Source organism: Oryctolagus cuniculus, chromosome 14 (genome assembly GCF_964237555.1).
Source record: "Oryctolagus cuniculus chromosome 14, mOryCun1.1, whole genome shotgun sequence".
NCBI lineage: Eukaryota > Metazoa > Chordata > Mammalia > Lagomorpha > Leporidae > Oryctolagus > Oryctolagus cuniculus.
This window is the reverse complement of record NC_091445.1, coordinates 8,527,068-8,538,554: the sequence shown is the minus strand read 5'-3', so window position 1 is coordinate 8,538,554 and position 11,487 is coordinate 8,527,068. Positions and strand designations below refer to the sequence as shown.

The following is an 11,487-nucleotide window of genomic DNA, read 5'->3' as shown; positions in this document are numbered from 1 at the left end:
GAAGGCAGTGGAGGTTGGCCCAAGTGCTTGGGCCCCTGCACCTGCATGGGAGACCAGGAGGAAGCACCTGGCTCCTAGCTTTGGATCAGCACAGTGTGCCAGCCGTAGCAGCCATTTGGGGGGTGAACAAATGGAAGGAAGACCTTTCTCTCTGTCTCTCTCTTTCTCTCTCACTGTCTAACGCTGCCTTTCAAAAAAAAAAAAAAAAAAAAGAAAGAAAAGAAAATTTCCTATAGCTAATGTTGCAGGGAATTATTAGGCTGTTCTTAAAATAATTACAAACACTGAGTATTAAAAGAGCTTTATTCTTGTTTTAACACTTTAATAGGTTCATTTTTTAATACTAAAATGTCCTACAAAATGGTTAGTTTTGTCCACGTGGAGTATTACTTAGGAATAGAAAACATGGGGCATACTTAGTTTTAAATGGATGCATTTGATATTTGCAGCAGAAAGTATAAAATGAAGTAATTATATCTTGAATTACTCTGAATTATCAGTTATCTCCATCAGTTTGGTAATGGCTTCCTAATAAGGGTAATGAAAAATGAATATAAATCCTCATGAAAAAATAAAGACAATACTGATATACCAATTATTTAGGCATATGGGTATTATACTCCTTTATAAAGGCAAAAGCGCTTACCTGAAGCCCGTGGCTAATAATAAAATAAATTCTACAGTCATGTTTGATAGACATAGTTAAAAAAAAGCAGCCTGGTTTCAGGAAAACAGTTTGGTCCTTAGACATTAAAGCTCTGAAGCAATGCTGCTGGCTCTAAAAGGTGGCCTTAACTGGTTGTGTTACGGAAAAATCATTCCATAGAACATACAGATGGGAGCATTGGCTTCAGAAAATAAATGTCATCGTTCTCACATTCAAAACAGTTTCATGACAACAGGGAGGTAGGAATTACGATTTTGCCTCTCCCTTTGCCTGTTTTCTGTCCTCTTCATCCAGGTATCTGGCTTTGCTTGGATTTTCTAGGCCCTGTTCCTCCTTCACATTCCTCATCAACTCCGCCTTTTCTTTTTCTTTCATGTTTACCAATATTTGCAAAAAAAAAAAAAATCAGCTGTTTTATCATTAAGTAAACATTACTATTGCTCCATATTTGTTTCAGTTATCTCTCACATGAGCTTGATGAACTTGTCTTTCTCTTTTAGTTTCAACTCAGTCCGCACCATGTCACAAAACTGCCTGCGTTTTCCCATATGAAACTAGTCTTTGGTGATAATGACTCTGTGGCCAAGTCTGCTGATTTTTCTCACCCACACTTCCTTCCATCACATTCAAAACCTTCCACAATCTGGAAGCAAGTTCCATTTTCAACAGAATTCGATGATGGACATGGAAATTTCCTCGGTTCTAATTGGAGCGAAAACTCATGATTTTCTTGAGTAAGAAATGCAAAAATAAATTTAAATGCATTACAACTCTCTTCCATAAGTTTCCTCTGCTTTTATTTCCACTCATCTAATTTATCCATGCCTTTCTACAGAGCATGTCAGACCATATGAATAACTCTATAAGTCACTGAATTTTACAGTATCATATAGCACCAAACATTCACCCTGCTCCCAAGGTTCGCTGGGGGAAGTATCTGTCAAGGCAAAAAGAATTACATCTACCCAGCAGAGAACCAGGACATTATAGAAAAGAGAAAGAACATGTATAGGAGGAAATTGTGAAAGAATCCAGCTTGGGGAGAATCAAAATTATCATTAGGGATTTAAGATAAAATGACCCTTTCACTCTGTAAGGAGAGACAAAAACACACATGCACTCTGTGGTACTTCCTATAGTGTAATTATACACCACTTTACATATTCATAGAAATATTCTGATTAGTGCTTACAGTCTGAATTGAGTGTTCTTGAAAGTGTACTTTATTTCTAAGTTGTTATGTTTTAGTGATGATATGTAATCATATTGTATTTATATTTTCCAATACGAAGTTCCATCGTTTTTGCTTGTTAAGGAAGATATTAATTAGACTTTCTTGTATCTACATAGTTTTAATTCATCAGACTTTTAATATCCTAAGGTAATATTAATCTTCCTTAACTAAATATAAGGAAATAGACATGCATTGTATATTTACTGTAATACAAATATATAGGTAATTCTGAAAAGGTATTAATAATATACATTGAGATATTTTAAGTACTGCATATTTTAGCCAACATTATAGTTTGAAAATTTGCACATTCTGAATCTTATAAATATGTATGTTCACATAAGTTGATTTAAAATATTATTATTATTTAATAGACTACTACATAATATTTAAGATCTTTTTGTATTGAATTCTGTATTATGTACACTAAATATCCATATCTATACACAATATTATGCTTTACAATTCTGAGATAATTATTTTATTTTTAAAAGATTTCTTTATTTCTTTATTTGAAGGTCAAAGTTACACAGAGAGAGAGGAGAGTCAAAGAGAGAGATAGAGGTCTTCCATCTGATGGTTCACTCCCCAGTTGGCTGTAATGGCCAGAGTTGTGCCAATCAGGAGCCAGGAGCTTCTTCCAGGTCTCCCACATGGGTGCAGGGACCCAAGGACTTGGGCCATTTTCCACTGCTTTCCCAAGCCATAGCAGAGAGCTGGATCAGAAGTGGAGCAGCTGGATCTCGAACCGGTGCCCATATGGGATGCCAGCGCTTCAGGCCAGGGCATTAATCTGCTGCCCCACAGCACCAGCCCCTGAAGTAATTATTTTAAATCTGGAGATGTCATCACTTCATTTTAATTAGGCTTATTTATTTTGGATTCTTTTTAATTTTTAGGCATTGCATTTTCAAATATTTTTTTAAATATGGTTTCAGCCTGCCTATGTGATGTACTCAGTAAACTCCCAGGTTCATGGCTGTCATTTGTGCTTGTTTTGTAGTAAACCCACCTTTTATTACCCATTGTCAATTTTTTATTTTATATGAAAACAAACTTAATATTATTTCTTATATTGGTATTTATATAAATATTCTATTCTTATTAAGAAAATAAAGACTTGTGCAAATGGTATAATACTGCAAATATCTTTTAGTAAACCTTTCTTCTATTAACAAAATTAATTCTGAAAGTAGTTTCTTGCCAGAATGGAAAGGTTTATTTTTTGCGTTTTATGATATAATTCCTATTCAGAAGGTTGCTATAGTTTATTTAATCAGGCCTATAGTAATTAGCATTGGATTGGTTTTAATCTTTTGTGATTTCTATAAATACTATAATGGTCATACACTGTTTCAAGTTTATCAAATGTATTTTTCATGCATTCTTTGTACTGAGATTGTCAAAGGATAAAGACATTAATAGATCATTTTCTCTCATTTTTGCCTGTTTATCTACCAGAACTTTCCAATAGATAATGATATTATTGAACTTCTGGATTTTTGAAAGGCTCAAAGATAGGCATGTTAGTTCAATGTAATTCACTTTAGATGTTTATGAATTTTTAAAATTTCTCAACCTGTGAATGTTTTGTTGATCACATTTTGACAAACATTTTTTCTTTGTGGTTTATTCTATTTATTTCTTCCTTTTTTAAAGTTTTGTTTAAGGCATACAAGTGATGCATTTCATATATACAGATTTAGGAACATATTGATTCTTCCCACCCCTACCCACAGTCTCACCCTTCATCCTCTTCCCTATCTTATTCTCATCTTATTTTTTATGAAGAGCTATTTTCATTTAACTTTTTTTTTTTGACAGACAGAGTTAAAGAGACAGAGAGAAAGGTCTTCCTTCCATTGGTTCACCTCCAAATGGCTGCTACGGCCGGCACTGCACCCATCTGAAGCCAGGAGCCAGGTTCATCCTTCTGGTCTCCCATGTGGGTGTAGAGCCCAAGCACTTGGGCCATCCTTCATTGCCTTCCCAGGCCACAGCAGAGAGCTAGACTGGAAGAGGAGCAACCGGGACAGAATCCAGTGCCCCGACCAGACTGCCGGCGCCGCAGGCAGAGGATTAGCCTAGTGGGCTGTGGTGCCAGCCTATTTTCATTTAACTTTATACTCATATACTTTATAAGATTAATCCTACACAAAGTAAAGTGTTCAAACAATAGTAATAAGAAAAAATAAACAAACACCATTCCTCAACAAACAAAACAAGGGCTGTTTAAAATCAATACATTTCAAAGTGTCAATTTCACTTCTATAAATTACCTTTTAGGTACTCTATTAGTTACCACAGATCAGTGAGAACATATGGTATTTGTCTTTTGGGGGCTGGCTTATTTCACTAAGTATAATGGTTTCCAGTTGCATCCATTTTGTTGCAAAAGACAGGAATTCATTTTTAACTGCTGTATAGTATTCCATAGTGTATATATACCATAATTTCTTTATGCAGTCAACAGTTGATGGACATCTGGGTTGATTTCATATCTTAGTCATTGTGAACTGAGCTGCAGTAAACATGGTAGTATAGATCACTATTTCATGTGCTGATTTCTTTGATTTGGATAAATTCCCAGGAGTCAGATGGCTGAGTCATATAGTAGGTATATATTGAGATTTGTGAGATACCTTCATACTGTCTTACACAATGGCTGTGTCCAGTTTACATTCCCACCAACAGTGGATTGGGGTACCTTTTTCCCTACATTCTTACCAGCTGCTATTGTTGATTTCTGTATAAAAGCCATTCTAACTGGGGTGAGGTGAAACCTCCTTGCAGTTTTGATTGAATTTCCCTGGTGACTAGGGATCCTGAGAATTTTTTCATGTGTCTATTGGGCATTTGAATTTCCTCTCTTGAAAAATGTCTATTCAAGACCTTTGGCTGTTTCTTAACTGGATTGTTTGCTTTGTTGTTGAATTTATTGAGCTTTTTAACGATTCTGGATATTAGTCTTTTTATTAGTTGCTTAGTTTACAAATATTGTCTCCCATTTTGTCAGTTGCCTCTTAACTTTGCTGTTTCTTTTACAGTGCAGAAGCTTCTCATTTTGATGCCATCTCATTTGTCAATTTTGGCTTTGATTGACTATGCTTCTGGAGTCTTTTCAAAAATGTCTTTGCCTATGCCATTGTCTTGCAGGGTTTACCCAATGTTCTCTAATAAATTGATGGTATCAAATCTTGGGTTTAGGTCTTGAATTCATTCTGAGTGGATTTTTGTGTAAGGTGTAAGGTAGGGGTCTTGTTTCATCCTTCTGCATGTAGAGATTCAGTTTTCCTATCCTCATTTGTTGAAGTGACTTTCCTTGTTGAAAGGATTGGGTTTAGCTTGTTTGTCAAATATAAATTGGTTATAGATGTGTGGATTGATTTCTGGAGTTTCTATTCTATTCCATTGGTCTATGCCTCTGTTTCTTGTGGAGCATGAGGTGAGATCAGAGTGCAGCAGCCTATTCCACTGACTGTATGGATGGAGGGGGAGCCTGGCATGAGTCCATCCTAGAGCCCTGTGGTACCTGCTAACATAGCAGGAAAAAAGAGCACTTTTCTCTCACCCTGTCCACTTCACGATGGCACCCAGCAGCCGGCTGAGACAGGGGCACCATTTTAGACATAGGTAACAGCTGTGCCAGCTCTCATGTGCACACGCAGCTACTGGCTGAGAGGAGATGGATGTATCTCATCAGTAGCTGTGACAGTGGCTCAGGTCACACAAAGCAATTGGCGGCAAGAAAACACCACTGTGAGATGACAAGGGACTGCCACCTGCAGCTGTTGTGTATGCGTGTGATCCAGGGATTTCAACAGAGGGGAAAATGCACATTCCCCATTGACTTGAATTCTGGCTAGGAGGACTGGTGGGGGCTGGGTGTCCGCGTAGTATTCTAAGGTACCCATGGGCAGTTGGCTCTGGGCACATCTCTGCTGCTCTGTGGATGGGATTGTCTAGCAAGGCACAGAAGATGCTCTGCACCCTGTGACTGTGGGAGCCTTATGTGCTAAGCTGAGAAAACTCTGACTGCATGACAGGATGCAGGAGGTAGCTGAGTCTGGGCAATCCCTGTGAGCCACTCCCCACATTCAGGGCTTCCTGATTACCTGAGGTGGGGCATTGCAGCAAATCTGTGCTCACACTGAGGATTGCACAGACCCTTTCTCTGGTTCTTATGGCAGCACAGATGAGTATTGCACCCACTGTGGGCTAACACCCAGGCATTGATCACCTTGAAAAAGAGAAGGTAAAAGTGTGATTCTGCCAACAAGGTGATCAAACCCTCCCTTCTGATAAAAAAAAAAAAGAGTATATTTACCAAGCCCATCTTGAGTGTCACCCTGGATACTTGCCCCATTCTGGAGCACTGACCAGAGATCCCTGTTCACACTCAGCACATGCCTCTAGGTATTCACTGAGAGTAGACACTGCACTAATCCACAGAGGGATAGTTCAAGATAAAAGGCGTCAAAGGAAAAAAACTAATAAGTATCTCTACAAATTCCTGAAAATAAATAAAAATAAATAGAAATTTAAGAAACAAGAATAAAGAAGACAATATGACTCCCCTAAAGGAACACAACCGCATTTCAATATTAGAATTTAAAGATGAAGAGATTGATGAAATGGCTGAGATGGAATTCAAAAGATTAATCATAGGATTTCTCAGAAGCAATGAGAAGCAAATCCATGAATTAAAGAAATGCATACATGATGTGAATGAAAAAGTTTCCATGAAATTGAGATTTTTACACAGAAATCAAAATGAAATATTAGAAATGAAGAACTAAATAGACCAAATAAAAATTCAATGGAAAGCCTTAACACCCGACTTGGTGAGGCAAAAGAAAAAATATCTGAGCTAGAAGACAAAATTTGGCAAATTCTCAATCAGACCACAAAAAGAAAAAAAAAAAGAAATTAGAAAAATTAAAAACAGTGTTGGAGATTTGTAGGATACTATCAAATGACCCAACATATAGGTCTTAGGAGTTCGTGAAGGCATGGAAACAGAGAATGGATTAGAAGGCCTATTTAGCAAAATAATTACAGAAAACTTCCCTAATTTGGAACAAGGAAGGCATGTCCAATTACAGGAAGCACATAGAACTCCTAGTAGATCTTCAACACTACACATTGTAGTCAAACTTTCAACAGTAAAACATAAAGAAAAATTCTAAAATATGCATGAGAGAAATGCCAGATTACTTTCTGAGGATCTCCAATTAGACTCACAGCTGATTTCTCATCAGAAACCCTATAAGGCTATGAGAGATGGAGAGGCATAGCAGACATAGCCCAGTTTCTTTTTCAAGGTTTATTCATTTATTTGAAAGGCAAAATTGCAGAGAGAGAGAAACTTCTATCCACTGGTTTATTCCCCAGATGGGTGAAATAACCAGGTCTGCGCCAGGCCAAATCCAGGTGCCAAACCACATCTAAGTCTCCCATGCGGGTGCAGGAGCCCAAAGACCTGAGCCATCCTCTGCTACCCTCCCAGGTGCATCATGTGCAGCAGCCAGGACCTAAGATGGGATGCCAGCATTGAAGGTGACAACTTAACCCATTATGCCACAACATGGGCCCCAACATTTCTTTCCAGTTTCAAAGAAACTGTTTATGTATTGTTTAGCTCCTAGTCTATTATGAACAACTTTTTTTAAAGATTTATTTATTTATTTGAAACAGGGAGAGGATTGGCAGAGAAAGAGGGAGGGAGGGAGGGAGGGAGGGGGAATCTTCCATCTGATGGTTTACTCCCCAGTTGGGCACAATGGCCGGAGATGTGCTGATCCGAAGCCAGAAGTCAGGAGATTCTTCTGAGTCTCCCATGTGGGTGCAGAGGCACAAGGACTTGGGCCATCTTCTACTGCTTTCCCAGGCCATAGCAGAGAACTGGATTGGAAGTGGAGCAGCTGGGACTAGAACAGGTGCCCATACGGAATGCCGGCACTTTAGGCCAGGGCATTAACCTGCTGTGCCACAGCACCAGCCCCTATGAACAACTTTTTAAGAGGAGTCAAGCTGAACAATCCCCATTCCTTCTTTTTAGTAGTTCTTTTTTGTTTGTTTGTTTTGTTTTTGTTTTTATTTGACAGGTAGAGCTATAGACAGAGACAGAGAGAAAGGTCTTCCTTCTGTTGGTTCACTCCCCAAATGGCTTCTACAGCTGGCGCTGCGCTGATCCTAAGCCAGGAGCCAGGTGCTTCCTCCTGGTCTCCCATGTGGGTGCAGGTGCCCAAGCACTTGGGACATCCTTCACTGCCCTCCCAGGCCACAGCAGAGAGCTGGACTGGAAGAGGAGCAACTGGGACTAGAGCCCAGTGCCTATATGGGATGCCAGCACCGCAGGCAGAGGATTAACCAAGTGAGCCACGGTGCCAGCCCCTTTAGTAGTTCTTCTGAAACATTTATTATTTCTTTCTGGTGAAACCATTCAAAATCCTTTCTTCTAGCTATGTTTTTAGATATATAGTACCTTATTATTATCTATAGTGACATTACTGTTTACTAGACCATCAGAAGTTATTTCTCCTAAGTATGATTCTCTTTTACTCATTAGCAACCCTTTCCCCAACACTTCTCCCCTTTATTGTCTGTGTATGATTTGTCATGTATCAGTTACCATTTTTGCAGCTAAAAACTAAATACAACTTGTAGACATTTTAATTTTCCCGCATTATAGATAAAATGATCCTTCCTCTTCTCTATTCTTCCAATTCATCCACTGGTTTATAGCTATAATTAGGAATGCGTTACCCCATGCTTTATTTACTGTCCTGTCTCCTCCATGAAAGTAGCACTTGCTTAAAGATGTGAAATACACATGTACAACTTTCTGTCTCAGCACAGAATCAGATTCAGAAAGTACAGTAAGTTAATAGTAAATAAATAATGGATGATTGAATGAGTAAAATATTACATTTAAAGATTGGCTAAGCAAAAACATCCTTCTGGAAGCTCAATAGAAAGATAAACCTTGCATATTAAAAGCCTACTGGAACTAAATAAACAGTACGGCAAATTTAGCTAGCACATATATATGTTAAATAAATTTGTATTGCTTCATGATTAGCCAGATCTGATGGGAACTTCATAGAAATATTTATGGCTTTTGTTCCTTTGTCCTTAGTGAATTGAGCATTTCTAGTGCCAGTTCTAAAGTGGAAAACCTTCTGGGGGACCTCTATATCACTACCATAGAAATAATGATTGACATGTACTAAACTTTAAGTTGGGGAAAGGTGCAATGGAAATCAAGCAAAATACAAATACTGCATGAAGAAAAAACCCATTGAGAAGAAAAAGAGGAGTTACTGACACTGAGTAAGGGACTCAGAAGCACAGGTTTTGAGTTTTTTACACAATGACAGGTGACTGTAAATGAATAATGGAAAGGAAAACAGACATAATTGTAGCCATACATTATTGAAATTCAATCAAGGTCATCTACACAGAGAAATCAAAAGATTAGTAAAGGATTCTATAATCAAGATCTCCCCAAAATTATAATTTTGGGGTCAAGGCAAGTTTTCCTTTTATAGTTAATAAAACACAGCAACTACATAATACATATGTATGTGTGTGTGAATGTGTGTGTGTTCCTTAGCCCAAGCTTGTCTCAAATGAGAGTAAACATACAATGTATGATTTGGGTTCCAGTTTCAAACTTTAGAAGACTAGTTTTCTGGTCTATTTGTTGTTAGAATCACTTATCCTCCTTATAGAATTACACAGCTACTCTCAGCTGATTCTGCAGCTGTTACTATGCAGATTTGCATACTTTCTCTATTAGGGTTTTCTGAGTTGTTTGATGTTTTAAAATGTTATTTAACAATGAAATTATTAGTTTCAGTGATTTCTTAAAACTGTAATATAGTGTTTCTGTGATAGACTTTGAAAGTAAAAGAAACTTTGAAATCATTACTTTATCATTCACTGGCACTTGATCACAAAGACCCAATTTTGAAGAGACATATTTTTATCCTGTTCCACCTATTTCATGCCTCATATAAAGTGAGTCCTCAGTGTTATCAAATTTTAATTACATACAGTTATCATTTTTACAACATATATTTGAATATATAACATATATGCTATAGAGTTCATAAAAAATAAATGCACATACACACAAAATTTAAATTTTGCGTAAATGTATAAATAGGGATTAAGCTTATAGTACATGCACACATTAAAATCCCTTAAAATGCCTCAAAGGAATATAAAGATAATTTCTGCTTGATTATCTTTATAACCCAACTGATTGTACACATGGGACCTTTAAAGCATGCTTCAACTCAGTTTGATATATTATACTCTCCTTGGAGATCATTTAACATAACTGGCTTAGCAGAAATGAAAATTTCTATAAAATATATCATTAATTAAAAAGGAAATCAAATTGCATTGTAGTATTCTTATTAATGGCAATGGGTAGTAATTAGTATTGTTGTGCTCTAGATGACAAATTAAACATTCCCATAAATAAAAGAGAGAGCATGGCAATTATTGATTGATTGATTATATTGGAGAAAGTTCAAACCAGCAGAAAAGAGGGGTCCTTGTCCAGTGGAACACCCGTGGTGGGGAGGTCTGTTTGTAGCTTTCATCTCCTCAGATCAGACATGATGTGAACTAAAGCGGATAGTGTGCAAAGCAACTACAGAAAAGTGGTGGCTTCTCAGGCCCCCAGGAAGGTGCTGGGTTCTTCCAACTCTGCCACTAATTCTGCATTGCTGTCACCGAGGAAAGCTGAAAATAAGTATGCAGGAGGGAATCCAGTTTGTGTGTGCCCAACTGCCAAGTGGCAAAAAGGAATTGGAGAATTCTTCAGGCTGACCCCTAAAGATTCTGAAAAAGAGAATCGGATTGCTGAAGAGGCCGGAACCAGTGGCCTAGGGAAGGCAAAGAGAAAACCATGTCCTTTGCAACCCGATGACACAGATGATGAAAACGAATAGAACTTCCTTGTTCATCTTTGAATAATGTCTCTGGTTTACTCTGGTATTCTAGGATGTAAATTTGCATAGAAGTGTTTGTTCCAATTATCTTTGTTGAATAGGCATTTAATTTAAAAAATGAGGCTAAAATTTAGTTGTTCAAAAGCAAATAGTTCTGAAATTGGAGAATCTGTAAGGTTATCTTAGCTTAATATTCAATAGACTGCAGTATTTTGTTCCTCCTGTTATTAAGCTTATTGTTTTTTAAAAAATCAAATCATTGTACGATGTTCAAATTATTAATTTGCTATAATTGAGATTTGCTTAGATCTTTGTACCAATGCCATTTTTATTGCCATTTGATTATTGGGATGGTGCCATATCTTATTCCTTTTATTTGCTTAAAAAGCAGAGTTAGATTTTTGCACATTTAAAAAATTCAGTATTAATTAAACTTGATCTCTACCTTTTTTCAGAAATGATGCCAAAGATGCAATGTTGAAAAATTTGGATGAATATCTTCTCCCTAGAAAAATTTAAGGACAGTTTGTTTTTGACAGTTTAAACAGTTGGTCATGAAAGCTCTTATTACAACATCAAAATAAAATACTAGACTAGAATCAGGAGGAAGATTCCAC

The 11,487-nt window shown here is 37.2% G+C and overlaps 1 pseudogene; it reads left to right on the top strand.

Moving 5' to 3' along the window:
* Positions 1-10,534: 10,534 nt before the first annotated feature.
* LOC100356881 (PCNA-associated factor pseudogene) lies at positions 10,535-11,117 on the top strand (annotated as a pseudogene).
* Positions 11,118-11,487: the final 370 nt, after the last annotated feature.